This window comes from Eulemur rufifrons, chromosome 19 (assembly GCF_041146395.1).
Source record: "Eulemur rufifrons isolate Redbay chromosome 19, OSU_ERuf_1, whole genome shotgun sequence".
Lineage (NCBI taxonomy): Eukaryota > Metazoa > Chordata > Mammalia > Primates > Lemuridae > Eulemur > Eulemur rufifrons.
The window spans coordinates 114,620,400-114,645,175 of record NC_091001.1 but is presented as its reverse complement, the minus strand read 5'-3'; the positions used below and the strand labels follow the sequence as shown (position 1 = coordinate 114,645,175).

Sequence of the window (24,776 nt, the reverse complement as noted above, 5' to 3'; positions counted from 1 at the left end):
TTTCAAAAGAAGACAGAATAATGGGCAACAAACATATGAAAAAAGGCTCAACATCTCTAATCATCAGGGAAATGCAAATCAAAACCACCATGAGATATAACTTATCTCCAGTGAGAATGGCCTTTATCAAAAATTCCCAAAACAATAAATGTTGGTGTGGATGCGGAGAGATAGGAACACTCATACACTGCTGGTGGGACTGCAAACTAGTGCAACCTCTGTGGAAAGAAATATAGAGATACCTTAAACAGATACAAGTAGACCTACTGTTTGATCCAGCAATCCCATTACTGGGCATCTACCCAAAAGAACAACAGATATTCTATAAAAAAGACATCTTCACTTGAGTGTTTATAGCAGCACAATTCATAATTGCAAAGATGTGGAAACAATCCAAGTGCCCATCAATACATAAGTGGATTAATAAAATGTGGTATATGTATACCATGGTGTACTACTCAGCTATAAGAACAATGGTGATATAGCACCTCTTGTATTTTCCTGGCTAGAGCTGGAACCCATTCTACTACAGTGAAGTATCCCAAGAATGGAAAAATAAGCACCACACGTACTCACCATCAAATTGGTTTCACTGATCAACACCTAAATGCACATATAAGAATAACATTTATTGGGGGTCGGGCAGATGGGAGGGGGGAGGAGGGGATGGGTATATACATACATAATGAGTGTGATGTGCACCATCTGGGGGATGGACACGCTTGAAGCTCTGACTCAGGCTGGGGGGAGGGGGACAAGGGCAATATATGTAACCTAAACCTTTGTACCCCCATAAGCTGAAATTAAAAAAAAGCTAAAAGAAAAAAAGAATTGAATGAAATGGTCTCACATAAGAACCTAGCACGCTACTTTGTACGTAACAGATGCTCAAAAGGTGTTTGTTGTTTTTCTCTCACTTCAATTTTCTAGGCACAGTGTGTTTTTCCAAAGGGATGAAAAGCAGGTATAGATAACTATATAACACTTGTTATATGGGGTAAGATGAAGCCTTCTGGGTGTTGTTAATTACTTTTTCATAATACCAGATATTTTATCGGCCTTTTGAGTCTCTGAGCTAGTACAATGGCACAGTGGCTTTTGGAGTAGAGTCTCCATAATGACTCCTAAAAGCCAAAAATTTGGCTATATTTACACAACTTAAAAAGTGTGTGTGTGTATCAGGTAAGGTAGGGAACATAACTTTCTTTCTAGTTGAGAGTATTTCTTTTGGATTCTCAACAATCTCCATTAATCTAACTCCTTATTTTTAATAGGTTTTAGACTCCTAAATTCCCTATACCAGGTAAAGGAATAGCTTAGAATGTCTTCTCAGAAGCTACAGTCCTGAAAGTCTGTGGAAAGGGGTCATCCCATAGAAGAGTCAGATCGCTGAGTGATCTGCCTGCCAGGAGAAGCCTGGCCCCCATGATTGGAGCTGGGCTCTCCCAGGACAGCAACCGACACCGTCCACCTTTGCCTCTTGAGCCCCACAGTGAGGTGCTTGGCACAGAGCAGTGGCTTGACAAATATTTGCTGAGTTGTACTACCTAAAAATACAATAGTGTCATTAGGGATCATATGGAGGTCGGGCAAGACTTCTTGACAATACAGAAACATAGTACTTGAGGTCCTATCCAGAGCAATAAGGCAAGAAAAAGAAATAAAAGGTACCCACATTGGGAAAGAGGAGGTAAAACTATCCGTGTTTGCTGATGATATGATCTTATACCTAGAAAACCCTAAAAACTCTACCAAAAGACTCCTAGAATTGATAAATAAATGTGTCAAGTCTCAGGTTACAAAATTAATATACACAAATCAGTAGCATTTCTATACATTAATAACAGTTAAGCTGAGAGTCAAATCAGGAACTCAATACCATTTACAGTAGCAACAAAGAAAATAAAATACCTAGAAATATACTTAACCAAGGAGGTGAAAGATCTCTACAGGGAGAACTATAAAACATTGATGAAAGAAATCATGGATGACATGAACAGATGAAAAAACATCCCACGCTCATGGATTGGAAGAACCAATATTGTTTAAATGTTCCTACTGCCCAAAGTGATTTACAGATTCAATACAATTCCCATCGAAATACCAATGTCATTTTTCATAGATCTAGAAAAAATAATTCTGAATTCTTATGGAACTTAAGAAGAGCCTGAATATCCAAAGCATTCTAAGCAAAAAGAACAAATCTGGAGGCATCACATTACCTGACTTCAAATTATACTACAAGGCCATAGTAACAAAAACAGCATGGTACTGCTATAAAGGTAGACACATAGACCAATAGACCAGAATAGAGAATCCAGAAATAAAGCCATATAGCTACAAACAACTGATTTTTGGCAAAACAGACAGCAGCATACACTGGGGAATAGATGCCCCATTCAATGATCAGTGCTGGGAAAACTGGATAGCCACATGCAGAAGAATGAAACTGGATCCCTATCTCACCACATACAAAAATTAACTCAAAGAAGAATAAAGACTTAAATGTAAGACATGAAACCATAAAAATTCCAGAAGAAAACATAGGAAAAACTCTTCTGGACATTGGTGTAGGCAAAGAATATATGACTAAGACCCCAACAGCAAATACAGTAAAAACAAAAATAAATAAATGGGACTTAATTAAACTAAAAAGTTTCTACATACGAAAGGAAATAACAGAATAAACAGACAACATACATGGGAGAAAATATTTGCAATCTATACATCCAATAAAGGGCTAATATCCAGAATCTACAAAGAACTAAAACAAACACAAAAACAAAAACAAAAACCAAAAACCTCATCAAAAAGTGGGCAAAAGACAAGAACAGATTTTTGTCAAAAGAAGATAGGCAAATGGTCAACAAACATATGAAAAAATGCTCAACATCACTAATCTTCAGGGAAATGCAAATTAAAATCACAATGAGATACCATCTTCTGCCTGTCAGAATAGCAATTATTAAAAAGCCAAACAAACAATAGACGCTGTGTGGATACAGTAAAAAAAAGAACACTTACACACTGTTGGTGACGATGTAAATTAACACAACTTCTATGGAAAACAGTATGGATGGAGCTTCCTCAAAGAACTAAAAGTAGACCTTCCATTTGATCCAGAAATCCTACTACTGGGTATTTACCTAATGGAAAGTAAGTTATTTTATAAAGAAGACACCTGCACCCAAATGTTTATTGCAGCACAATTCACAATTAAAAAGATATGGGGTCAACCCAAGTGCCCATCAACTGATGAGTGGATGAAGAAAATGCGGTGTACGCACCATGGAGTACTACCCAGCCGCAGAAGGGAGTGAAATAACGTCTTTTGCAGCAACTGTGATGGAATCAGAAACCATCATCCTAAGCGAAGTATCTCAGGAATGGCAAGAGAGATACCAGGTGTTCTCACTTACGATGGGAGCCAGATGAGGCGTGTATCTGGTCATAAACTGGGGCGATGGGTGCTGGAAGCCACGCAGACGATGGGGCGAGGGCTGAAGTTCTACGTGTTGGCACAACACGCACTGCTCTGGTGACGGGTGCGCCGAAAACCCCGACTCCAGCACGGTACAATTCTTCCATGTCACAAAAAACACTGTGCCCCTAAATCTACTGAAATTAAAAAAAAATCACAGATGCTGTACAAAGGAAAGAAAATGAGTAAAATAAAAAGGGAAACATTTCCTAGAATAAAATGTTCCTACTCATGAAAGGGTCACTGCAAAAATATTCATTAAAGAAAGAAGATTCAAAAAACAAAGGCTAAGGATCATTTTAGAGACCTGTAGTTGGGGCTTTTTCAGACAAGTATGGTCTGAAATAAAAAACATTAACCTCAGGCCTTTGGGCACCTCCAAAATCAATTTCCTGCAGGGTGGATGGGGTGGTCCAGGGCAGACGTGCTGGTCTAGGAAGCCCCTCCGCTCTGTTGGAGGGCGCAGGGGTGGGGCACCCTCCTGCAGGCTCACGCTCCCCCTGCACCACCACACCCCCCGCTGCAGCCACCCACAGACTCGCAAACGGCTGCCACCTACTGCTTTGAGGGAAGGCCCTTTACCGCCCCACTGCCCTGGCTCCTCCGTGGGCCGCACCGGGACCCTCCAGTCAGTGGGAATCACTGAAGCAGACGCTCCCACACCAGGTCACAACACAGGACAAAACGAACAAGTGCCAAAACACAAAAACTACTGCGGGTGCTGTGGAAGGCACGGCTGCCCACGCTGCGTGGAGCTCACGTCCAGGGCCACACCGCCTTTGTCGCTCCTTGGCTGTGTAATCTCAGGCCAGTTGTCCAACCTCAGTGGGCCTCAGCTGTCCTAATTATAAACACCAGGGATGCTGAAAAACCAAAGAAGGAAGCGGCTTTGGAAAGCGTTCTGGGGAAGAGAACGGCAGTTCCACACCAAGGGGGAGCACTGCTGTGGCCGCGCAGGCCTGGTGCTGTGTGCTCGGCAGGCTCGGGAAGAGACCACCGATCCGAGCCCTTGGGACACTATGCCCCGTCCCGGGCTGCACCAAATTCCCGTAAGGAAGCGAGGTGGACGCCCGCCCCGCGCATGCTGCCCTGGCACATCCCGGAACGGGGAGCACAGCTCTGCCCTGCAGCCTCCCGGGGCTCTGCGGGTTGGTCTCCTGAGCAGTCAACACTCAGTCTCCCCTGGGGGCCATGGGACCTGCCCTCAGCAAGAGCCTGTGTTTCTGCTCTCGTCCCCTCCTAACAAAGGCCGTGGAGCCATCTGAGTCCCTCAGCTTATCTGACCTGTGTCTCTCATTTGGCCTCCCTCCCAGCCTGTCTCCCAGGGAGAAATTGCTCTTCAAAATGCTTCTTGCTGTCAGGAATCCTGGCCCCAGCTCCCAGCCATGGACTGGGCCCGACAGTGCCTGGGCGCCGGCCAGCCCCAGCCCTGCGCTGCCTCACTGCCCCCTGCAACCGCACTGGGCGCCGGCTGTCTCTCTTCCACACCGAGACTCCAGGGGGGTGAGCAACTGGCCCTGGGGTGCCTGGCCGGGGGACACCAGAACCACATCCACACCCAGACTCCACCCCTGCTTAGTCATCGCCCCTGCCACTGGCTCCAGGAGGGTCTCACTAGAGCATTTCTCCTAAGGTGACTCCCGAGGACCTGCTCTCCAGCCTGCCATTCTCTCCAGCGCGTCCCTCTGTCCCTGGCACTGGCCCTCTTCTGCTTTCCCTTGGGCTCAGGCCCTGCATCCTGCCCCGCGGCAGCCTTCCCTGCCCCTCCCCCACGCCCTGCACCCGTCACTGCCCCTCCCCCACGCAGTCTGGAGCCTGCTGCGTATCCAGAATCCTTCTTTCAAAGAACACCATGACCCACTTCCCAAAGCCCGAGCCATGTGAATTCTCATCCTCAGTAAGGTGCTGGATTCTGTTGACCACTCCCCAAAATCACTGTCTGGCCTCAGGCCTGGACCCCAGGTCCTCTGGCCTCTCAGAGGACACTTCCGTCTCTCCCGCGCTGTGACAGTGGGCACACGCCAGCACCTGCGTCCCAGCCCCTCCCTGAACACACCTGGCCACCTGTGTCCCAGCCCCTCCCTGAACACACCTGGCCACCTGCGTCCCAGCCCCTCCCTGAACACACCTGGCCACCTCTGGAGCGTCGCCGTCCGCAGCAGAGCAGCGAGGGCCTCCCCGCCCCGCCGGGCGCTCTGCAAGCTGCCCCCGACGTCCCCCTGCGCTGTGGCGGGAAGGTTTCGCTCCCCTCCTGCCATCTCGTGAGGAGGGTCTCGTGATGGCCCCGCGTCAGCCTCACTGGCTGTGTCCCGAATGAATGGAACGAGTGCTCTTCCCTTCTGAAGCCTTAAAATCATATTTGACTGACTTCGTTTCTCTTTTTCCCGACCAAATGACTTATCACATTCCGCTTTTGGTGGCTGTCCTTTTTCCTTGCGGTTTCCTCCCCCCTCCCGGGACTCCACGCTGGCTCAGGCCTTGGCCTCCTAGGACCGAGGGCTGGGACCGAGGGCTGCCGTGTCCCCACCGGCTCCGCCCTCGGTGCGCTCCCTGCGGACCGGGACGCGCCGGCTGGGACACGCGCTCCCTTCCCACCACGGAATGGACTGGCTCTCCGTGACGACAGACAATGCCTGCTCCCCTGCCCGGCTCCGTCGTGTCGGCAACCCAAGAGCCAAAGGGCGACGCGCAGCCACCAGCATCACTGAAGCCGGGATGAGGCAGCGGCCAGATGTCTCCTCGCCACCTTCCGCACCAGCATTCGCTCTGCTCCACAATGTGATGAACAAATAGAGCGATTTCCCCTTTGTATGCTTCCTGTTTACAAAATCAGCCTCCGCTGTGCAAAACTTCCCTGACTTGCTATTTCCCCTTAGCAAACAAAGTCTCAGTCTCTCGCCAGGCCAGTGTCTGTGAACTGAACTCAGTTTTTGAGTGGCTGCCCAGTATCCATCCATTATCCGTCCCCTATACTTTATCCAACCACCCCCGAAGTTCCCCTACTAACGAACATTTAGCTTGTTTTATTTCATTTATTTATTTTACTCCACTATAAAAATAAATTATAAAAATTGTCACATATATTTTATATATATTTGCAAGATAGAGTTTTCTAGAAAGGTATTGTCACTTTATTGATAAAAAGGGAAAGACCATGCATTTTTTAGTGAAATATGATCATATCCATTTCTCAAAGTGCTGGTCACCAATAGATCTTATTAAGTCTTTTGCTTTTGTTGAGTGAAATAATGTATTGCATCATTGCTTCAATTTCTCTTTCCCTGACCACTGAGGAGGCCAAGCCTCTCCTCATGTTGGCCTCTGCATTTCCTCTCCTGTGTAATTCCTGCCCATATCCTTTGCCCACTTACCTTCTTTCTTTTTGAAGTTTTCACTTCCATTTGTAACAGCTCTCTGCATATTGAGGTGTTAACCCCTTTGTCCATCTTATCTGTGGCAAGTATTTCTCTCCAGCTATTGGTTTCTGTTTGTGTTTTTTTGTTTGTTTGTTTGTTTTTGACTTTGCTGGTGGTATTTTTTTCCCCTTAGTTAAGTAAAAATAGTAGGCAATAATCAGTCATTTGCAGGGCCAGTCCCCCATGGCCTGCCCGTGACCTCCTGTCACTCCCTGCGCCCTCAGCAGGCTTTGCCCGGCGCTGTGCTCAGGGGCCACCGGCCGCCGGCCGCCAGCGGGCTGCCTGTCCAATCAGCACCTGTCCCTGCTGCATGTGCCGTGAAGGCAGAAGTGGAAAATAGAGACTGAACGCATTTTTTTGATAGCATAAAAACCATAAATGTGACTAAACAATTGTATTTAACAAAAAGTAATAAATAATTTTTGTATTCATGAGATGATCTGTAAGACTCTGAGGCTATATCTGGTCTATATTCAGCATTTTTATCTTCTTCCTAATTTAAATTTTGATAAAGTGGTGAGACATTAAAATTAAACATTCAAATATGATTTGCCATAGATAATTAATAGAACTACCCATTTATATAGGTATTTGAAATTACCACAGTGATTTTCTAGTTTATAGATATATATTTTAAATCCACTTGTTTTTTCAAAATTGTTGTATTTACTTTTTAGGAGGATGAAAATGCTAAAAGCACGAGGAACAGAGAAGTTAGAGAAGTCTGCGAGTGGTAGAACGTGTGACCCGTGGCACGTGCTAGTGTTCAGGGAGAGGAAACACACTAATGTGCAGAAAATTTACAGCAATGAAAATGCTTCAAAAATTTTTACATTTTTAACACGTGAATGTGGGACATGTGAATTTTAGGGAGAGGGGCTTGGCATGGAAGTTAAGCAAATGCAGGTCGCTTATTTTTTTCCACACACTGTGGCTCTTTGCCTTCTAGGCCTCGACTTTATCACCCACACAGACACCGTGAGCAGGATGTTTCTCCAGGTGCCCAGGGTGAAGGTCAGACGGTGGCGTGCTCTGGCACACGGGAGCACTGTGTGCACTGCAAAGACTCGCACCTGTGAGGGGACACGGCCAGCCCTGCGCTGCACGGTGGCCACTCCTGCCCTGGGTGGCAGCAATCAGGGTGGCCACGCTGGCGGCACCGACATCTCTCACAGCCAGGGGCATCCTGCCCCCTGAGAGCAGCACGCACAGGTGAGACACACCCTCACTTCAAGGAGCTTTTGGGGGCAGGAACGGAAGAAAAATGCATTGGTAGAAGAGTGTCCTACATGATCAGGGGATAACCTAAAGAAACCGCATGTGACAGAAGAGATGAGAAAGTTCTAGAAGGGGTGGAGGGGAAAAAGAAGGCGCATCGGGCTCTGACCACGAGCTTTTGGAGGGAGAGACTGAATGAAGCGTGTTGGTGGCCTTATGCTGACCGTCCCTGGGTGGCCAGGCACAGGTGACAGTGTCCTGTGTGGGGCCCAGGCAGAGGCTCCGTCCGTAGGTGACGGGAGGTGGGACTACCGGACGCTTAGATGCTCCCACCCCTGACGCGGCCGGTCGGTGCTCACTGACAGGAGGCCCCGGAGGAAGGCGGGGCGGCCAGCCCGCTGTGCCCTGCCAGAGGCGGCCTGAAAGGACGGGAAAGTGAAGGGCTGAAGGAGGGAGGGCACAGCTTCCTTCTGTCTCTCTTTTTTTTAAATCCCAGGCTATGGGCAATCTGGCCATCGGAGAAAGAGGTGACAGAGGAGAAAAAGAGAAGGCAAAGACTGGAGCAAGGGCGTCGAAGAAGAACTGGATGGGAAAGGTTGGAGGCAGAGGATGAGGCCGCACAGGGAAGCAGCCTGCGGACAATGTGGTCTGGGACGGACACCCAGCACGCGCACAGGGCACACAGCCAGCAGTGGAGACGAGGTCGCCGTTTACCTTGCAGGGAATCTTCTCTCCTGAGGACGGAGGCAGCGTGACTCCTGGGAGGACGCAGGCCCAGCGTCAGGGGCTCTCGCTAAGTCCTAATCCTGGTCCTCCCCAGCTTGTGACTGTGGCAAAGTCACTTAATTTCTCTGTGCCTTGATTTCTCCATCTGCAAAACATGAAAAGCAATATAAAGCACCTGCTGATTCATTAACACACTAAGAAGAAACGTAAATAGGACACTTTGGCTCCTGGCCTCTTCCAGGGACCACGTGTGCTCTTGCGCATCCACGGCAGTGCGTCCCCTTCCAGCGTACCCTCCTCGCTGAGGCCTGCCCTCTGACTCTGAGAAAGGGTCCCTCCAGTCCTGCCCGGCATCCTGTCTGGAACACGCCCATCTGGGGAGTCTTGTTCCCTGCCAGCTCCATCAGCCCTGGGGCTGCGAGACACCTGCTCCGCCCAGGGGGTGTGAGTTCTGGGTTCCGAGGGCCAGTCACCCTCCAAGCAGCCTTACGTGGACCGGCCTCCTAGATCCCGGATAGAAACGCCTACACAGCAGCAACACAGGGTAGTTCCAAACCAGAATTCACACTGTGACTCTTATTTATTCTGTGACTTCCGCAGGGACTTCAGGGCTATAGGCCTAGGCTGGCCTCCTTAAAGTTTGCAGAGCTAGAAGACGTCACAAAACACTTTCTTACCTATTAGGGCATTTAGCCATCAATCACATTTTATGCTAATATTATGAACGAAAAAACTGATGCTCAGAGAGCGAGAAATATTGGCTCAAAGCTTTGCAGTCAGAGGGAGAATCATGAAACCAAAATGTCTTGGTGGCGAATCTAGTGCTCCTGGCAACGCAGCAGCCTGCTCAGACTCATTCGCAGGAGGGGCCTAAATGGCTGAGATTTGGGCAGGACGGCGAGTCCTGCCACGTGGTCCCAGAGGAGCCTTGGGTGGTACTGATGTCCCCAAACAGTTTGCACGGTACTTACTCAGAACGTTCACTCTTCCCGGAGGATCCTGTGCTTCTTGCTCTCATGTTCAATAGGACTAAAAATGGTGCGGATATTTTAAAACTCAGCAGGTCAAGGGAAAGGAGAGGCTGGGGATGCCCGGCATCGGTGCCCTCAGGAACTTATAACGTAAAATAACACGGGCACTTCAGCAACCCAGCTTGGCTCATAACCAACACTGAAGTGCTACCACGGCTTTCTTGGGGGTCCCTCATTTGACCAACAGGGGGCCAGATAGTTGAGTTAATTAAGAAACACAGTGAGTCATTATAGAGCCATTTCTCCAGAACTCAGCAATTCCTTCCTTTGACCTGGAAAGGAACACATCTTGTCCACTTCTGTGGACCATTAGGGACTGAGCCTTAAATCATTCTTCCTGTATTTAATCGTCCCCAATGAATAATTTCATCCACACAGATAGTTAATAAGTATTTGAACATGTATGTCTTGAAAGAACATAATGATTTAGACCACAGAAGATTAAAAATCTTAAGTCCCCTGAAAGAGAAAGGTGTTATACCAGATTTGTCTTTTTCCTTTTCTACTTTGCAGTTTTTAAAAAAAGCCCTTCTCCCTATCCCATCCTTTGGATACGACAATTTCTCTTAAACATCACCACGAACCCTTTGTCTTTTGGCGCAATCCTCCGAACTGCCAGTGACCGCAGAGTAGAGATCTTTTGTTGTCTTTGGCTCTTACATGCCTTACCTAGAGGTTGGTTAATATGACTTTGCTGGGGGGAAAAAAAAAAAGAAGAAAAGAAAGAAAGAAAATATAAAAAAGAATAAGAACATGTTTCTGGGCCTTTGAAGGAGGATGCTGATTCTAATTGATCAGATGATGTTATTAAAGTGACTCAACCAACAAGGAAAATGTTCAATGGTGAAATAATTTGAAGTCAGAGAGAACTGGGTTATTATAGGACTACCACTTAACTATGTCATGACTTGAGCATGTTGTTTAATGAGCATTAATTTTCTAGAATTTTCAATGCCTAAATTAGATAATATATCAAAAGTGTCTAGCTTATCATTAAGTGCTCAATAAGTGGTAGTAGGCAGTGATATTCTGATCACTATATACCAATTTATTAATATACATAATATATCTGATTTTCAGTTTCTCATTTATACATGCGATGATGTCAACAAGCAGAAGAAGTTACACACAGAAAACTCTGGCTCCCTAGATACAAATGCACCAGTTAACTCAACCAACATTTATCGAGGGTTGACTCTTTGGCACTCCGCTAGATGTGAGTAACTCAATATATGACAAGATAGATAAGATACTACCACGTAAATTCAAAGAAAGTTTAAAAGCAAGAATAGAGAGAAGTTAGGATCAACAGAGTTACGATCATAAATATGTAGAAAAAGTAATTTGTTTTGGGTGTAAAGAAATATGGAAAGTATGAAAGAACAGAAAGAAAGAATACAAAAATGTATGTTTGGGCAAAATAGAAATTCCATGGCCATCATTAAATTTGCCCCCCAAAATCAATAAATGATAAAGACATATCATAATCTATAAAATAAAAATTTAAAACAAGTTAATACATTGACAGCATGTCCTTTTTAATGCTGCAACATATTTAGTATGTTTGCTTTTTTTAGTAAATCCTTTTATAAAACTATTTTTATAAAAGGAAGCATTTTTGCAATCAGCTGATATTCAACTGAATTTTAGTAATATTTTCAAGAAACACATATATAAATAGCTCATAATATTTAAAAAGTGAAACAATTAAATTATGTATTAATAAGTGACAAGCAAACTATTCATTATGGTACAACTCATATTCATAGAATAAATTAAGTTGGATTTGAGGCTCCTATTTATTAAAGTTGTCATACAGAGCGTATTCATTTGTGGGTTTTATTAATAGTACAACTATGTTAGACAACGCTCAGGAGAACAAGCAGAAGAATAGGGAACAATGATGAGAAGGAGCAGATTCTCTGCCCGAAATCTGCCCGCGCACCTTGTTTTAACCAGAGGGCGGCTGCGTGCGACTCCAGAACAGAGCAGGCGCGACAGCTCATGGGGCCGAGCACCTCCCTGCCCGGGCAGACACGGGCCCCTGAGTGTCCCCGGACCTCTGCAGCCACCACAGGGCTGAGGTCCCTGTGCAGCTGGGACTGAGACCCTAACAGAGTTGCTCTTTCTTGGTTCCTAGGTTATTTCTTTAAAAAAATTTAAAGTCAGTGACAGAAATTCCCTCAGAAATTTATTTCAGGAAAGCAAGGTCTCAGACCTGACTATGTCTGTTCACCCGATTTTGAAAAATACGCATTCACGAGTGTTCATACCCAGAGCTGGAGAGGACAAGGAGAGACGTCCCCAAGGAATTGGCGTCCATGCCCTGTGCCGGGCAGGTCCCGTGGCGGTGGAAAGCCCCCACGTCTGAGGGCTGTGCCTGCGCCTCCTCTGCTGGACCCTAGGGCCGACCCCAAGTGACTTGAGGGCAGGGTGTTGTTTATTTTGGATTCCTTGGGAGTTCCCTGGTTTTAGTAGCCCACAACATCTTCTTGCCTGGATTTTCTTCTCTGTTGTGCAGACACAAAGCCCCAGGCATTTTTTTCAGAATGAGGACTGAAAGTGAGTGTTGTGCAGCCTGGTTTGTTGTATTCGCATTAGGTCATTAAATATGAAATGTCCAATTTCGAATCAAAAGTGTAGTTTATTACATCTCAAACAGGAAGCAGCAAAATCTAATCAAAGTATGCACCTATGGACACAGTTTTCTCATCTTGACAGTAGCTTGTTCATGCCAACAGCGAAGACATCTGGAGAGCGAGTGGCCGTGAAATCGCCAAAGGCCTTTTCCACAGCTTGTTGAGAATTGAATATTTTTCCTTGCAAGAAGTGGTCCAAAGCCTGGAAGAAGTGGGAGTCAGTTGGTGCAAGGTCTGGTGAATAGAGTGGATGACAAAGAGTTTCCAAGCCCAGCCTCTGTAGTTTGAGCAGCATTGTTTGTGTGACATGTGGTCGAGCGTTGTCTTGCAAGAGGATTGGTTGGTCTCTATTGACCCATCTTGGCTGCTTAATCGCAAGCATCCTCATCATTTTGTCTGACTGGCTACAGTAGACACCAGCTATAATCAGGTGACCAGGTTTCATGAAGCTGTAGTGGACAATACCAGTGCTAGACCACCAGACACCATTAGCTTTTTTGATGAATATTCAGTTTTGGACTGTGTTTTGGCACTTCATCTTTATCCAACCATTGTGCCAAATGCTTGCAATTGTCAAAAAGAATCCATTTTTCATCACAAGTCACAATGTAGTATAGAGATGGTTCACATTTATGTCATGACAGCAAAGAGAGGCAAGCTTAGGAGATAATTTCTGTTCTGATGCTCCTTTAATTCATACTTCACCCATCTATCTAGCCCATTTCTTTCAAATGATAAAATTTATCTTGCCCATTTCTTTCAAACGGTAAAATATTGTTGGAATAGTAATGTCAAAACTTGCTGCTAATTCACATGTAGGTTGAGATGGATTTGCTTCCCCTACAGCTTTCAGCTCATCATTATGCACCTTGGTCTCAGGTCATCCGTGTGGCTCATTTTCAAGTGCAAAATCACCAGAATGGAACTTCTTAAACCATAGATGCATTGTGCGATCATAAGCTACATCCTTCCCTGACACTTTGTTGGTATCTCAAGTTGTCTGAGCTGCACTGGTTCCACGATGGAACTCATATTCGAAAATAACATGAATTTTTGACTTATTCATGGTTCCACAAAAATTGCTCTAAAAAATTTTGAAAGAATCACAAGCCAAACCATGTGTTTGAAAGAATATGGATGTATATTCACAATAAACATAAAACAAGAAGTGTCTGAGTGACATGTCAGAGATGTGAAATGTCAGAGATGTGAATTGTAAAACTTAGTATTTAAGGAAATCGGACATTTCCTACTTAATAAGCTAACATATTCTGCTAAGTAGAAAATGGTCTTAACCAAGACTGGAAGGCACTACTGTTACTCTATAACGTATGTATAACTGTACAATTCTACTCCATTGCTGAGGCCAGTCTCATTCCCATTTTCCTTGGAAACATGGGTTTTCTCTCTAAACAGCTCTCAGGACCTTCTCTTCCTCCTGGTTTTCTGGAGTTCTATGAGTTTTACATGTCAGGTGTGTGAATCTTTTTTATTTTTTCATTTTTACTGTTTAGCATTCAGTGCAGCCATAGAACCCATAGTCTGTGAGAACTTTCTCCCTTCTCTTATAATTTCTACCTCTTTATTATTTTCTTTGCTTTTTTTAAAAATTTCAACTAAATGGATTTGTATTCTCTAAATTTATCTTCCATTGATTTTAGTTTTCATTTTTTTTCTTTCATATCTTTGTCTTTCTTCTCTATGTTCTGGAAGGTTTTCTCAAATTTATCTTTCATTTCTTCAATTGCATTTTAAAATTTCAAGAATCTTATTTTAATTTCCAAAATTAGCTCATGTCACAGTTATACATTTGCATTTATTTTGCTGATTATTTGTCTTTATAAGATGTTAGAGATCATGTCTCACCACTGGGTGATTAATATCTCACACAAGGGTCAGAATATGTAAACATTTGAGCAATAATGTAGGTTGATGCAAAAAGTAATTGTGGTTTAGGGACCATGAATTTTAAATTATTATAACTAGGCTCAAACATATCTTTATTAATCAAAATAGGAACCATTACAATCAACACATTTTTGCCAATGAGAAGTAAGTTTGTTTATTTCTATAGTGCAAAAATCCATGCTTTAGGATTTGACAAACTCTTGGAAAGCATTTTCTGCATCCTGCTGGTTGTGGAAGTGTTTTCCATGCAAAAAGTTGTCAAGACACTTGAAGACATGGTAGTGGGTTGGCCAGAGGTCAGGTGAATATGTCAGATGAGGCAAAACTTCGTAGCCCAATTCGTTCAACTTTTGAAGTGTTGGTTGTGCCACGTGCAGTAGAGCATTGTCATGGAGAAGAATTGGGCCCTTTCTGTTGACTGATGCCAGATGCAGGAGTTGCAATGTTCGGTGCATCTCATCGATTTGCTGGGCGTACTTCTCAGATGTAATGGTTTCGCCAGGATTCAGCAAGCTGTAGTGGATCAGACTGGCAGCAGACCACCAAATAGCGACCATGGCCTGGTTTTGGTACAAATATGGCTTTGGGTAGTGCTTTGGAACTTCTTCTCAGTCCAACCACTGAGCTGGTCATCGCTGGTTGTCATATCAAATACACTTTTCATTGCATGTCACAATCCAATCGAGAAATGGTTTGCTGTTGTAGCATACAAGAAGAGAAGACAACACTTCAAAATGACAATTTTTTTTTTTTATTTTTGGTCAGTTCATGAGGCACCCACTTATCCAGCTTTTTCACCTTTCCAATTTGCTTCAAATACCAAACTATCATAGAATGGTTGACCTTGAGTTCTTCAGCAACTTTTTGTATAGTTGTAAGAGGATCAGCTTGATGATTACTCTGAATTGGTCATTGTCAACTTCCAATGGCTGGCCACTGTGCTCCTCATCTTCAAGGCTCTTGTCTCCTTTGCAAAACTTCTTGAGCTACCACCACACTGTACATTCCTTCGTTAGCTGTTCCTGGGCCAAATGTGATGTTGATGTTGTGAGTTGTCTCCGCTGCTTTACAATCCATTTTAAACTCCAATAAGAAAATCACTCAAATTTACTTTTTGTCTAACATAATTTCCATCATCTAAAATAAATATAAAATAAACAGCAAGTAATAAGTCTTTAGCAAACAATAAATAAATAAATAAATAAAGCGAGAAACATGCATTAAAATGTTTTATAACATAAGCACACTTAAGAATGTACTCCAAATGCTTTTTCTGCATCTATTGAGGGGATCATATGGTCTTTGTTTTTGCTTCTATTTATGTGGTGTATTACATTTATAGATTGAGTATGTTGAACCATCCCTGCATCTCTGGGATGAAGCCCACTTGGTCGTGATGGATTATTTTCTTGATAAGCACCTGGATTCGATTTGCTGGGATTTTATTGAGAATTTTTGCATCTATGTTCATAAGTGATATTGGTCCGTAGTTTTCTGTTTTTGTTGCGTCCTTTCCTAGTTTTGGTATTAGAGTTATGTTGGCTTCATAAAATGTGTTGGGGAGGATTCCGTATTTCTCGATGTTGTGGAATAACTTCTGTAGGATAGGCACCAGTTCTTCTTTGTAGGTGTGGTAAAATTCGGGTGTGAAACCATCTGGTCCTGGGCTTTTCTTTTTGGGGAAGTTTTTTATTGCTGTTTTGATTTCAGTTCTTGATATTGGTCTGTTCAGGAATTCTATTTCTTCCTGGTTGATGCTAGGGAGGTTGTGTGTTCCTAAAAATTTTTTCATTTCCGGCCGGGCGCGGTGGCTCACGCCTGTAATCCTAGCACTCTGGGAGGCCGAGGTGGGCGGATCGTTTGAGCTCAGGAGTTCGAGACCAGCCTGAGCAAGAGCGAGACCCCATCTCTACTAAAAATAGAAAGAAATTATATGGACAGCTAAAAATATATATAGAAAAAATTAGCCGGGCATGGTGGTGCATGCCTGTAGTCCCAACTACTCGGGAGGCTGAGACAGGAGGATCCCTTGAGCTCAGGAGTTTGAGGTTGCTGTGAGCCAGGCTGACGCCACGGCACTCACTCTAGCCTGGGCAACAAAGTGAGACTCTGTCTCAAAAAAAAAAAAAAAAAAAATTTTTTTCATTTCCTCTACATTTTCCAATTTGTGTGCATAAAGTTTTTCGTAGAATTCATAGATGATATCTTGTATCTCTGTGGCATCAGTTGTAATTTCTCCTTTCATGTTCCTGATGGAGGTTCTTAGAGATTTTTCTTTTCTGGTCTTAGTTAGTCTAGCCAAAGGCACGTCGATTTTGTTTATCTTTTCAAAGAGCCAACTTTTGGTTTTATTAATCTCCTGTATAGTTTTCCTGTTGTCCATTTCATTTAGTTCTGATTTGACCTTATTAATTTCATTCCTTCTGCTGGGTTTGGGGTCAGTCTGTTCCTCTTTCTCCAGCTCTTTGAGTCTATTCATTAGGTTGTCTATTTATAAATTTTCTGTCTTTTTGATATAAGCATTTATGGAAATAAACTTTCCTTTCAGGACTGCTTCAGCTGTGTCCCACAGATTTTGATAACTTGTGTCTCCTTTGTCATTTAGTTCAAAGAATCTTTTGATTTCTGTCTAGATTTCCTCATTTATGAAATGATCGTTCAGGAGAAGTTTTTTTAGCTTCCACGACTTTGAGTAGAAATGAGAATTTCTGTTAGGGTTGATTTCTACTTTTATTCCACTGTGATCTGAGAAGATGCACAGTATAATTTCTATTTTTAAAAATTTTTTTAAGACATGCTTTGTGTCCTAGGATATGGTCAATCTTAGACAATGTCCTGTGAGCTGATGAGAAGAACATATATTCAGTGGATTTTGGGTAGAATGCCCTGTAAATGTCAGTCAGGCCCCATTTGTTCTAGCATTCTGTTTAAGTCCATTATTTCTTTGTTTATTTTCTGTTTGGAGGATCTGTCCTGTGCTGTCAGAGGGGTGTTGAAGTCCCAGTAAAAGTCCTCTACAGGGAGAACTACGAAACACTGAGGGAGGAAATCGCAGAGCACGTAAACAGGTGGAAAACCATACCATGCTCGTGGATCAGAAGAATCAACATTGTTAAAATGTCTATACTACCCAAAGTGATCTACAGATTCAATGCAATCTCTACTAAATTACCAACATCATTTTTCACAGATATAGAAAAAATAATTTTACGCTTTGTGTGGAACCAGAGAAGACCCTGTTTAGCAAAAGCAATTTTAGGCAATAAGAACAAAATGGGAGGTATTAATTTACCAGACTTAAAACTATACTACAAGGCTGTGGTTATTAAAACAGCTTGGTATTGGCACAAGATCAGGGACACAGACCAGTGGAACAGAATCAAGAATCCAGATATAGAACCATCCTCATATAACAATCTAATCTTTGAAAAAGCAGATAAAAACATACTTTGGGGAAAAGAATCCTTATTCAATAACTGGTGCTGGGAAAACTGGATAGCCACATGTAGAAGACTGAAACAGGACCCACACCTTTCACCTCTCATAAAAATCAAATCATGGTGGATAACAGACTTAAACCTTAGGTGTGAAACTATTAGAATTCTAGAAGAAAATGTGGGAAAGACTCTTATAGACATTGGCCTAGGCAAAAAATTTATGAGGAAGACCCCTAAGGCAATCACAGCAACAACAAAAATAAATAAATGGGACCTGATTAAATTAAAAAGCTTCTGCACAGCCAAAGAAACTGTCACAAGAGTAAATAGACAACCTACAGAATGAGAAAAAATTTTCACATGCTACACATCCGATAAAGGACTGATAACTAGAATCTATTTAGAACTCAGGAAAATCAGCAAGAAAAAATCAAACAACCCTATCAAAAAGTGGGCAAAGGACATGAACAGAAATTTTTCAAAAGAAGACAAAAGTATGGCCAACAAACATATGAAAAAATGCTCAACAACTCTAATCATCAGGGAAATGCAAATCAAAACCACAATGAGATATCACTTAACTCCAGTGAGAATGGCCTTTATCAAAAAGTCCCATAACAATAAATGTTGGTGTGGATGCAGAGAGACAGGAACACTCATATACTGCTGGTGGGACTGCAAACTAGTGCAACCTCTGTGGAAAGAAATATGGAGATACCTTAAACAGATACAAGTAGACCTACCATTTGATCCCTCAATCCCATTATTGGGCATCTACCCAAAAGAACAAAAGACATTCTATAAAAAAGACATCTGCACCCAAATGTTTATAGCAGCACAATTCACAATTGTAAAGATGTGGAAACAACCCAAGTGCCCATCAATACATGAGTGGATTAATAAAATGTGGTATATGTATGCCATGGAGTATTACTCAGCTATAAGAAATAATGGGAATATAGAATCTCTTATGTTCTCCTGGATAGAGTTGGAACCCATTCTACTAAGTGAAGTATCCCAAGAATGGAAAAATAAGCTCCACATGTGCTCACCATCAGATTGGTTTCCCTGATCATCACCTAAGAGCACATTCAGGAATAACATTGATCGGGTGTCAGGCAGATAGAGGGGAGGGGATGGGTGTATACATACATAGTGAGTGTGATGCGCACCATCTAGGGGGTGGACACGTCTGAAGCTCTGACTGGGGGGGGGGTTGGGGGGGCAAGGGCAATATACATAACCTAAACTTTTGTACCCCTACCATATGCTGAAATAATAATAATTATAAAAAAAGAATGTACTCCAATATCAAACAGCAAATTTCCACAATGCTGAAACCTCAATTACTTTGCATCAACTGAAGGAAGGAAGAAATGCATGCAAGTGCCTCTGTGCAGGATGGGTTGGATGTGAGAACAGTGACCACTGTCTCTGTTTGCATAACACCTTTATGAAATGGGGGTTACCACTCATTTTGCAGAGGTTGAACAGAAGGTGGAAAGGGATTAGGTGACTTGACTGGACTTGCAAGGTTTGCCAGTAAGTCAGGAAACGAGGCTCGGGTGCCCTGAGGTGGTGCAGTCTCAGAACGAAGTAGGGGGTAATGTGAGGACCCCCGAGCTCCTCTGCTGGGCAGGGTACGTGGCACCCCCTGGCCCGGCTACGGGAGCTGCATTTCTCTCAGCGCCCCAGTCCTGAGTGTGAGCTCTTCTTTCTTGAACGGGGTCCTGTTGCCTCCAGGTCGCCTTGCTCAGAGGCCTTGTCTGCCTTCTTTCTGTGTGGCACTGGGCTAGTTTTCAAGTTTGTTGGCCGTAATCCATAGAAACAAATTTGACATCTTGATCCGTGATGCATATATTATATATAATATAGAGAAATTTACCACTATAGTGGAAACAAACATTTCATGAAACAACAATTATTCTAATAGTTTCCATTTTATTCCTTTTTTTGATATCGGTCTCAACTGCCAAAGTGATACCACAGCTTACTGATTAACTGTGACCCCACGGCTGGAGTAAGCCAGTGGAGGTGTGGCTGCTTCAGGGTCACCCGACCATGGGACTTGCCCTGTTCTCACGCCACTCAACCCGTGCGGCCCAGCACATCATCACCAGTTACGATACTGATAAGAAGATGGTGAAAAATCATTTAAGATGCTAGTTGTAAAGTACAGTTTTGTATCTCACAGTTTTATTTTTATTTATTTATTTTCATTTATTTTAGCCAAATTTAGCATGGATTTTTTTTTATTTCAGCATATTATGGGGGTACAAAAGTTTAGGTCTCATATATTAAACTTGCATCTCACAGTTTCAGAAAGAATAAAATTCCATAGTCCCTTTCCATGTATACCGCCTGCACTGGCTGGCCTGCAGCTTGGTGCCCTGGTAAACGCTGGCCTCCCGTCGAGCTCCAGGGTGCCCGTGAGATGCCCAGGTCTCCGCTGACTGCAGCAGACTCTAATCAATCAGCCTACACTCCCACGTTACCCCAGATGAAGCTCCCCGCGGCTCCAAAATGCAGCCCTGTCCCGAGTCCCTGACCTGTTTCCCGCTGGCTCTGCTTTGTGTCCAGACACGATCTGCACAGGGACAGCTGAACCCTCACATCTGTACCTCTGGGCTACGTCTTTCAGCTCAGCCTCACACTTAGTATGAAACGCCGTTGGGCTTTCCCAGTTAGACATTTCTGATAAGCCACTTTTAAAACCCAGCAGGGAGAAGGGAGACACTAAATACCCATGCGAACCTGGCCTCTGCGCTCCCCTCGGCGGTGGTGGCGGTAACGATCCCCGGGCCGCCCACCTGCCCGTCCTATGCGCTGTTTCTCGGTGGCACCGTCCTCCCTCTCAGTCCATTTCCTCCTTTCCTTCCCCCTCTTCCACTTCATTCCCACCATGTGACCGTGGCCCGGGACTCGCTGCTACTTCCCGGGATGCCCGCGGGGGCCTGGTGTGGGCGCCCCACTCCTTCCCTGCCCTGTCTCCGCAGCCTTGTGGCTGCATCGCCTTCCTGCTGCTGACACAAGACAAACCGCGCCCTGGCGTGGCGCCCACAGGTGTTCAGGGGCCACCCCCCCCTGCTCCCACCTGCCAGCCGCATCTTGGGGCCAACCGCCTGCATCCTCCCCTCTGCCTGGATCCTGGGTCTCTCCTGATTCAGCCCCTCGTGGTCCTCTGGGAGAAGCACTGGCCTAAACGGCACCCCGTTTCCCCACAGCACCTTGTGCCTCCTTTCACGTCACAGGACGGGCTGCATCGGTCACTCACTCCTGTCATTCACACCTTCGTTCTGTCCCGCCTGTTCACGGTCATACTTCTGACAGGAAGCACATCAGTACGCGGCATCGTAACAGTCTGCTTACTGGTCAGTTTCTGCATTGCTTTGTTTTTTAAACAAATCTTATTGTGTATATTTGAGGTTTACAACATATTATTTTGGGATACATATGGATAGCGAAACGGTTACTATAGTGAAGCAGATTAACATATCTCTCATCTCACATAGTTACTTTTTTCTAACAAGAGCAGCTAAAATCTACTTATTTAATCAAATCCCTAATACACTATAATTTTATTAACTTTAGTCCTCATGTTGCACATTAGATCTCTAGGCTTATTTATCATACTATCTTCTGTTTTGTATCCTTTGAAATACATCTCCCCTAACCCTGTCCCGTGGTAGCCACTGTTTCATTCTCTCTGTGTATCTGAGTTTTTTTTTTTAATATTCCACATATAAGTGAGATCACGCAATATTTTTTCCTCTGTGTTTGGCTTAGCATAAAGCACATTTTGCTTAGCATAATGTCCTCCAGCTCCATCCATGTTGTGGCCATTGGCAGGATCTCATTCTTTTTTAAGGCCAAATAATATTTCCTTACATATGTATGTTTGTAAACACACCACATTTTCTCTATCCATCTGTCTGTCAATGGATATCTAGGTTGTTTTCTATCTTGGCTTTTGTGAATAATGCTACAATGAACACTGGAGTGCGGATGACTCTACAAGACACTGAATTCCGTCTCTTTTGGGTACACAGTGAAAACAAAAGAGGAAGTTCTGGCTCATATGGTAGTTCTGTTTTTAATTTCTTTAGGAACCTCCATACTGTTTTGCGTGATGACTGCACCAATCCACATCCCACCAACAGCGCACTGGATTCCCTTTCCTTCCTGGCCCTCACCAACGCTACCTCTTGTCTTTCTCATCTTGGCCATCCTTAAAGGTGTGAGGTGATATCTCATGCGGTTTTAATTTGACTTTCCCTTATGATTAGTGACATTGAGCACCTGTTCATATACCTGTTGGCCATTTTTATTTCTTCGTTGGAGAAATCTCTGTTCAGGTTCTTTGCCCATTTCTAAACCAGGATATTTTTTTTTCTGCTATAGAGTTATAAGACTTCTATATAAATTTTAAACATTAATCCCTTAACATATATGTGGTTTGCAATTATATTTTCCTAGTCTGTAGGTCACCTTTTCATTTTGTTATTGTTTCCTTTGCTGTGCAGAACACTTTTTAGTTTAATGTAGTCTTATTCATTTATTTTGGTTTTTGTAGCCTGAGCTTTTGGTGTGATATCTAAAAAATCATGGCCAAGGCCAATGTCAAAGAGCTTTTCTCTTGTGTTCTCTTCTAGGAGGTTTATGATTTCAAGTGTCAAGGTATTTCCACATATGACTCTTCAGGTCAACGGGGAAACATTCAGAAGGATGGAACGAGCTGCTTACAGTGAGTTGAGTTGATTTTTGCGTATGAGGTAACGTCCAGTTTCATTTTGATAGGGACTGTGTAAAAATGTATATCATGTTGGGTAGCATGAATATTTGAACAATATTAATTCTTCCCATCCATGAACATGGAATATCTTTCTATTTGTTTATGTCTTCCTCAATTTCTTTCATCAATGTTTTACAGTTTTTAGTGTATAACTATTTCACCTCCTTGGTTAAACTTACTCCTAGGTATTTTATTTTTTTGTGATGCTATCATAAATGGAGTTGTTTTATTGATTTCTTTTCAGCTAGGTCAATATTTGTGTATAGAAATGCCATTGATTTTGTATGTTGATTTTGTATTCTGCAACTTTACTAAATTCATTTATTAATTCTAACAGGTTTTTTTGGTGAAATCTTTGGGGTTTACTACATATAGGATCATGTCATCTGCAAATATGGGTACTTTTATTTTTTCCTGTCTTATTTTGATGGCTTTTATTTCTTTTTTTATTGCTGACTGCCCTTGCTAGTACTTGTCATACTTTGTTACTTTGTTGAACAGTAGTGGTCAGTGTGGGCATCCCCTGCCTTATATACACTCTTAGTGGCAAAGCTTTCAGTTGCTTCCTGTTGATTATGAGATTGGCTGTGGGTTTTTCATAAATGGTATTTATTGTGATGAACTTTCCTTCTATGCCTAAACTAATAGGAGTTTTTCTCAAGAAGGGATGTTTCTGCATCAATTGAGATGATCAAGTAGTTTTTATCATTCATTCCGTTAATGTGTTGTAACATATTGATTGATTTGCATATATTAAACCAGTCTCCCACTGCATTTTAAAGTGTATTCTGAGGCTGTGCAAAAACTCTGCTTTCACATTTGAGTATCTATAGGATAAAATGGAGAATACACCAAAGAAGTGGCCATTCTTGCAGGACTCCTGAGTGCATTTTCCTATTTCTCTTACCGTTATAGCTGCTTTTGTGCATGGAAGGTGTAGCAGCTGAGAAGTACAGGCAGCAGGAAATCAAGAAACATTTCCCCAGATGACTCTTCAGGTCTACGGGGAAAACATTCAGAGGGTGGAACGAGCTGCTTAGAGGGATCCAAGAAGTTATAAGTTAGGGAGTCTGAAGTCTGCCTTTCCGTTGGGTAAGTTCTTCTGGCTATGAAAAAGCAATGTCGTGGCGGCAGTTAGATGTGCCCTGGGTTCACCTGTTAGGGTAAAAGGCACCCTGGAGGTGTGCCACTGTGCTGGGCTCTGGCCATCATGCCCATAAATTCATTATCCTGGGGCAAGCCTTGGTGTCTTCTGGGTGCATTCCCCACTGCTGCACCTACCCAGCGATAGCTCGGTCACCCTTTGAAGAATGTGGTGTCATAAAAGGAGCAAGGACTAAATCCCTGCTCATCTATTAATTAGCTTTGTGACCTTTGAGATTCAGGAGACACACCCACAGCTAACACCATACAAACAAAGTAGGAGAACTCACACTACCCAATTTCCAAACTTACTCCCAAGCAACATTAATCAAGACAGAATGGAAACGTGTAAGCACAGGCCCACACATCAGTGGGGTAGCATCGATGGTCCAGAAGTAAACCCCTGCATCTATTTTCAGCTGACTCTTCACGAGAGTGCCAGGGCCCTTCAAAAAGAAAAGGATGGTCTTTTTAGACAACCAGACATCCCCATGCAAACACATGACTTTGGACCCCCGTGTCACATATACAAAAATAAACTCAAAATGGATCAAAGACCCAAATGTAAGAACTAAAACTATAAAACTCAGGAGGAACTAGGGGATTAAATGGTCATAATCTTAGATTTGACGAAAAATTCTTAGATATGACCACAAAAGTATGAGCAACAGAAGAAAAAATAGATGAATCAGACTGTATCAAAATAAAAAACCCCAAAACTTTTGTGCTACAATTACACCATCAAATAAGTGAAACAATGACCTACCGAAGGAGAGGGGGTGGTCACACACCATATGCTAAGATCTTTCTATCCAGAACATGTAAAGAATCCTGGAACTCTATGAGAGGAAAACTACTCGATTAAAAATGTCAAAAGGTCTGAATAGACACTTCTCCAAAGAAGACATGCTAAAACCCAATAAGCCCATGAAAAGACAATCAACATCGTTAGTCGTTAGAGAAATGGAAATCAAAACCACAGTGC

The 24,776-nt window shown here is 43.3% G+C and overlaps 1 protein-coding gene across 5 annotated transcripts in view; it reads right to left on the bottom strand.

Annotated features, from left to right (window-relative positions):
• Positions 1-24,776, bottom strand: part of MYT1L (myelin transcription factor 1 like) — a 425,635-nt gene that overhangs the window by 142,830 nt on the left and 258,029 nt on the right. For 4 of the 5 annotated variants that reach the window (XM_069495366.1, XM_069495367.1, XM_069495363.1 and 1 more), the window contains exon 5: positions 8,830-8,986. The gene's annotated coding sequence lies outside the window, so the exon portion shown is untranslated. Of the gene's footprint in view, positions 1-8,829; positions 8,989-24,776 lie in introns of those variants that run through there. The other variant, XM_069495364.1, reaches the window with a different exon arrangement.